This window comes from Zalophus californianus, chromosome 14 (genome assembly GCF_009762305.2).
Source record: "Zalophus californianus isolate mZalCal1 chromosome 14, mZalCal1.pri.v2, whole genome shotgun sequence".
NCBI classification, from domain to species: Eukaryota; Metazoa; Chordata; class Mammalia; order Carnivora; family Otariidae; genus Zalophus; species Zalophus californianus.
This window is the reverse complement of record NC_045608.1, coordinates 64,163,481-64,169,371: the sequence shown is the minus strand read 5'-3', so window position 1 is coordinate 64,169,371 and position 5,891 is coordinate 64,163,481. Positions and strand designations below refer to the sequence as shown.

At 37.7% G+C, this 5,891-nt stretch overlaps 1 pseudogene; it reads left to right on the top strand.

Moving 5' to 3' along the window:
* The first annotated feature begins 555 nt into the window (after positions 1–555).
* Positions 556–796, top strand: LOC113913270 (annotated as a pseudogene).
* Positions 797–5,891: the final 5,095 nt, after the last annotated feature.

Below are 5,891 nucleotides of genomic sequence, written 5' to 3'. Positions count from 1 at the left end.
AGCACGTGAGTCAGGCCGGGAGAAGGAGGGAGAGGGAGAGAAAAACTTTAGCAGACTCTGTGCTGAGCGTGGACCCCATGCGGGGCTCAATTCCAGGACCCTGAGATCATGACCTGAGCCAAAACCAAGAGTCAGCCCCTTAACCGACTGACCCAGGCATCCCATTTCTAAGCTTTCTAATACCAAAATATGTCTCGTCTTGGATTCAATGAACTATGACAAGTGTTTGAAGCAAAATAAAATAGAGCAAGGTAAGAAACAGGATGTGGGAGGTACTATATTTAGATAGGGAGCCCAGGAAAGCCTCACCAGTGTAAGATTTAGAAGAATCTAAGAATACATTGCATGTGAAAATGTTCTGTAAAATCCCTGTGCCAGAGCCAAGTGGGGTCAGCTGTGGAGGGGGCAGGAGCCTTTGCCACTCAGAGCTGGCCTGGCCCCAGTGCCCAGGCCGGCCATTGGATGGGGAGTCTTCGCTATTGACTGTTGGGCCAGCCCTCCTGGTGTGGCCACGGCTCAGGTTGCTCTGCTGTGTTCCATCACCTTCTCTTAAAGATGCATCCTGACTTACCTCCACACTTGGACACTTAAGAATGCAACGTCTCAATTAACTAACTTACTTAAGGAATGTCACAAAAATCACAGCGTTCTGAAATTTTTTGGTTATTGCAATGATCTTGATCAGGAGATGAAAAAATGCGTGAAGAATGAGTACATGGAAAAGAGGACCAAGAGCAGGGAACATGGCAGTGCGACACGTAGAAGACTTTTTAATCCCAAAGAGGAATCTGAATAATAAATTACAGGCATACCTCAGGGAAAAAAAACCCTGTGCCGTAGTAATAAAGACAAAATTGAGATAAAATTCATATTTCATAACAATTCACCCATCTGAGGTGTACATTCAGTGATTTTTAGTGTTTTCAGAGCAGTGCAAACCTCAGTGTGATCAATTTTAAAATATCATCACCCCAAAAAGAAGCCCATACACAGTATTTATTGTCTATTTCCCCCAAACCACCTAGGCTTAGACAGTCATTGTTCTACTTTGTGTCTCTGTAGATTTGCTTATTTTGGACAATTTTATGTAAATAGCATCATATAATATGTAGTCTTTGGTTTCTTTAACTTAGTATAATGTTTTCAAGGTTCATTCATGTTGTAAGCATGTATCAGTACTTCATTCCTTTTTATTGCTGAATAATATTGCCTTGTTTGGATATGTCAAATTCTGCTTATCCTTTCATCAATTGATGCACATTTAGGTTGTTTCTACTTTTTTTGCTCTTATGAATAATTCTTCTATGAACCTTTATGTACAAAGTTTTCATGTGGGCATATGTTTTTAATTTTTTTGGGTATGTACCTGGGAGTGGAATTGCTGGTTCATATAGTAACTGTGTTTAACCTTTTGAAGAACTGCCAGAATGTTTTCCACAGTGACCTCACTGTTTCATGTTCCTACCATCAGGGCATGAGCATTCCAATTCTTCCACCTCCTCACCAGCACTTGTTTTATTTTTCTTATAGCCATTCTAGTGGGTGAGAAGTGGTTATTTCATTGCGGTTTTGATTTGCATTTCCCTGATGACTAATGATATTGAGCATCTTTTATATGCTTATTGGCTATTTGTCTGCTTTCTTTGAAGAAATGTGAGTTCACATCCTTTGCCCATTTTTCGTTGGGCTATTTGATTTTTTTATTACTGAATAGCAAGAGTTCTTTGTATATTCTAGGTAAAAATACTTTGTAAAATATGTGATTTGAAAATATATTTTCTGAGAATTGACTAGTGGTGTGACTCGATCGGCTCTTATGTAGGAAGTAGCAGATCTCTTCCTATGCTCTGAATTCTAGTGTGATGTGTCAGGAGTTTTTGCTAAACATATCATTTTAGGGTTGGGACAGAATTTAATATCCTTTTGCAAGCAAGTTACAATAATCGTACAAACTAACATTTTGCAGCAAAAAATTCTCTTGGCTTATTTTATTTTATTCTATTCTATTTTATTTTATTTTATTTGGCAAATGCTTGAACTCGTGTCATACTATGGAAGAGTCTACATATTTCAAAAGCAAGGCAGGAGGGTCAGGGCTCAAGGTCAACTTAGCTGACAGAATAGACTCTGTGGATCTTGGCTTGTCTCTATAAACTCAGCCCTCAAGGGTCATCATCTGGCTGGGTCAGCAGCTGAAGCTTTCTTTAAGATGGCTTGATGATTAGTGGAGGGGTCAGTGTGTTTGCCTTGGTGAAAACATAAATCCAGTCTTGAATAATTAATTCATTTATTCATAATGCATGGTAAAAGGGTGAAGCTCCAGGAAGATAAGGGGTTTCCCAGCAGCAATTCCTAGCTAACACTTATGTCAGTAAGGAAGGGATGAAGTGCCAGAACTCATGTAAATAAAACACAAATCCTTAGCAAAGCAACACTACTTAGCACCAATGTACTTGTAAACTGATCATTCTCTTCTTAGAAGGTCGTATTTGGAATGTCATAGCTCTGAAGCAGAAATTCAGTAGTAAGAAATATGCCCTGTTTGAGAAAAAGAGTACCTTTTGAAAAGTATTATTACTTCTATGATTGAAAGAAGTGTGTTCATAGTAATGAAGGGACAGAGGCCTTTTGGGTACCTTTATTCTCCTTTTTAAGGAGAAAGAAAAAAGGAACATGGTATTGTATGTCTTCAATTTGCTTTCAAGGCCCTTATAATTAATTTTAAAATAAGTCAGTTTTGGTCAAAGTACCAACATGAGAATTTGTATATTGTGTTTTCTTTTTCAGCCTCTCGATAGATAAGTAGATAAAAAGAAAGAAATATAGACATAGATAGTTGGATGAAAAGAATAACAAAACATTTAAGGAATCCACACCCATGTCCTCTTTATTAATTGATAAAAAAAAAACTTGGAAGAGGAAATGAATACACAATAGAAGGAAGAGGAGAGAGGGAGGATAAGTAGGGAAAGGGCGGGAGGAAATCAGTAAGGAAGGCAATTTTAGAAATAGGCAGTGAGGAAGAAACTAAAATATTTGCAGATGTGTCATCTCTTTGAAGCTTCACAACAGCTTTTTGGCGTAGATCTTTTTGACCAGTGTTAGAGATGAGAAAGTTCAAGTTTAGTGAGGTTAAGCAGCTTTTTCAAGTTCATAGTTAATAAGTCCTAGGCCTCATTGTCCCATAAGGGAGACTTGGGGTAGATTAACTATAAACACCAATCCAGGTGGAAGGCAACAAGCATTGATTTTCCGAAGTGCTATAAGCCCAATGGCCTTTAGTGCTTGCTGAGGTTTCACATTGAGACAATCAGAAATATACCCCCAAGGACCTCTTCTGTACAGTAAAGATGTTTCAGTATTGATCTACTCTCTTCAATATGTATTTTTAAACCATTCTCTGATTTCCATATTTGCCTGCCCCATAAGGTTCTACATGTAACTTCAGAATGTCTGATGGGACATTTTAGTGTGATACGTTAGCGTGCATGAACATATGTGAATATGTATTTTGATATACACACTCTTACATGTTGTATGTGTATGTATTGGTGAAATTGCTAAAATCAACTTTCATAGCTGTTCTGACAAATTTTCCAGAGGAAAAAAAGCATAAATGTTAAGATTTTGGACTTTTAAGCATAATTTCTAGTGTGTTACTCTCTCCTCTGCCACTTATTAGCAGTGTGATCTGGGAAAATAACCTCTTTCAGCATTAGTTTACTCATCTGTAAAATGGAATATGAATGAAGATAGGTAGATCTCTTAGAATAATGTCTGACACATAACAAGCACTGTATAGTGTTTGCTAGTTCTCTTGCCTGCCCAACTGCAATGAATGAGTAACTCATATGTTCGCTCTACTCTGGCCTTCCTCAATCTCCTCTCCATAGTCCAGCCAAGGAAACCTTCCTTTTAGGTAACATCACTCTTCAGAGTAAGGCAGAAGTCTCTTTAAATGGCTTCTAAAGCTCTGAATTGTCATGGTCAGAATCAGTCTACATCTTTGACTCATCTTAAACATAATCCTTCATTCATACCTCTCACCTCCTCCGCCTTTCTTTAGTTCTTCAGTGCTGCTTTACAAGCACATTGTTCTTCCCAGAAAACTGCTCCTTTATTACATAATAATGTCCTACTGACCTTTCAGAGCCCAGCAGCTCAAGAGTCCCTTCCTTAGGGTAGCCTTTGCTGACCTTTATACTTAGTGAAATTTCTCTCTCCTGGTTTTCATAGACCTTTATATGTCTTCTACATATAATTTTTCACTGTTGCAACTTTACATTTGTTTTTACTTAATTATTTGCATAATAGCTATATCCCTCATTAGAATATAAGCTCTAAGAGGACGAGTACCTTTGTTTCTGCTCATCGGGGTATCCCAGATGCTTGCTAATGTGCATTCAATATGGACCAAATGTATGTTGAAACCTAATCTCCAATGTATAATATTTGGAGGTAGGGCCTCTAGGAAGTAAGTCATCATTTGGTCAGAACTCTCATGAATGGAATTTGTGCTTTATAAAAGAAGTCCCAGAGGGAGCCCTCTCTTCTTCCATCTTGTGAGGGTACAGTGGAAAGATGGTTATTAATGTGGAAGCAGGTATTCACCAGATACTCAGTCTGCTGGCAGCTTGGGCTTGGAGTTCCTAGCCTCCCAAACTGTGAAAAGTATATGTTTGTTGTTTATAAGTCACTCAGCTTACAGTGTTTTTTTATAGCAACCTGAATGGACTGAGACAGTAATTGTCAAGTGAATGAACGGATGAATGAAGCTTGTGTATGTCAGGTAAGAGGAATTTGATTGTGTAATTGAGACACTGACAACTCATGCAGGACTGAATAAAAGAACTTCAGGGGGAGGACAGATATGGTTGCCACTTGGAATGTAGTATAAGACTGCCTGATACTGGGTCTTGAGAAGGAGGTGCCAGCTGAGGAAGAGAAAGTCAAGGTGACAGTAGAGGGGTCCCATAATAAACTTCTCTGACCGGAGACTCTGAGCTGATGAAGTAACAATATTTACACTGTTTCATACATGGATAAGCTGAAATGATGAATTGCGACATTTTTTTTTGGTCATGTTTTGCAAATAAAATTCAGATTTTAATTTTCTTGCCAGGATGTCTGAAGTCCAGCTCAGGCCCCATTGCTACACCGTTTTCAAAGTATCATTGCTGCCTTTCTGCTTGATGTCTTTCAGCCCAGTCATTCTGAAGTAGGGGCAGGTTGGAAGTACGTGATTTTGTAACCCAACATGATCATTTTATAATAGGCTCTATACACAAGTTCCATCTGTTTCGGGACAGAACGATCCGATCTGATTTATTCTGATTTGCCTCCAAAAAGATAGTTTCAGCAAGGACAAAAAAAAGCAGTCTTGGTTAATCTCTAAAGGGTAAACATAAAAAAGATTATTAAAATTAGACTAAAAATTATACATCCATTCTACATATGAAAAATCTCAAGCCCAGAAATATGAAAATTTGCTAAATGTCTCACAGCTAATCATAGCAAGTCTTTTAACATCTAGTCCAAAACCAGATCTCATATTCCAAAATAGCTCTTTTAGTTAAATTACTAAAAAAAAAAAAGTGAGGAATTATTATACTGATTCTCTTTTATGCCACCCTCTTGATACCTGAACATGTAGGAAAAAAACCCTAAAAGTGGCTCCTTCAGATGCATGGGGCTTGGCTGAATATCTGTTTTAAATGAGAATCTGCAACTTTTTATATAAAGGGTCAGATAGTAAAAACGTTTTGCTTATGGGCCATATGGTCTTTATTGCAAATACTCAACTCTGCTGTTATAGTATAAAAGTAATATGTAAACCCTTATTAAGAGATAATTATAAAAATGAGTATGATAATCACTCTGTTATACAGATA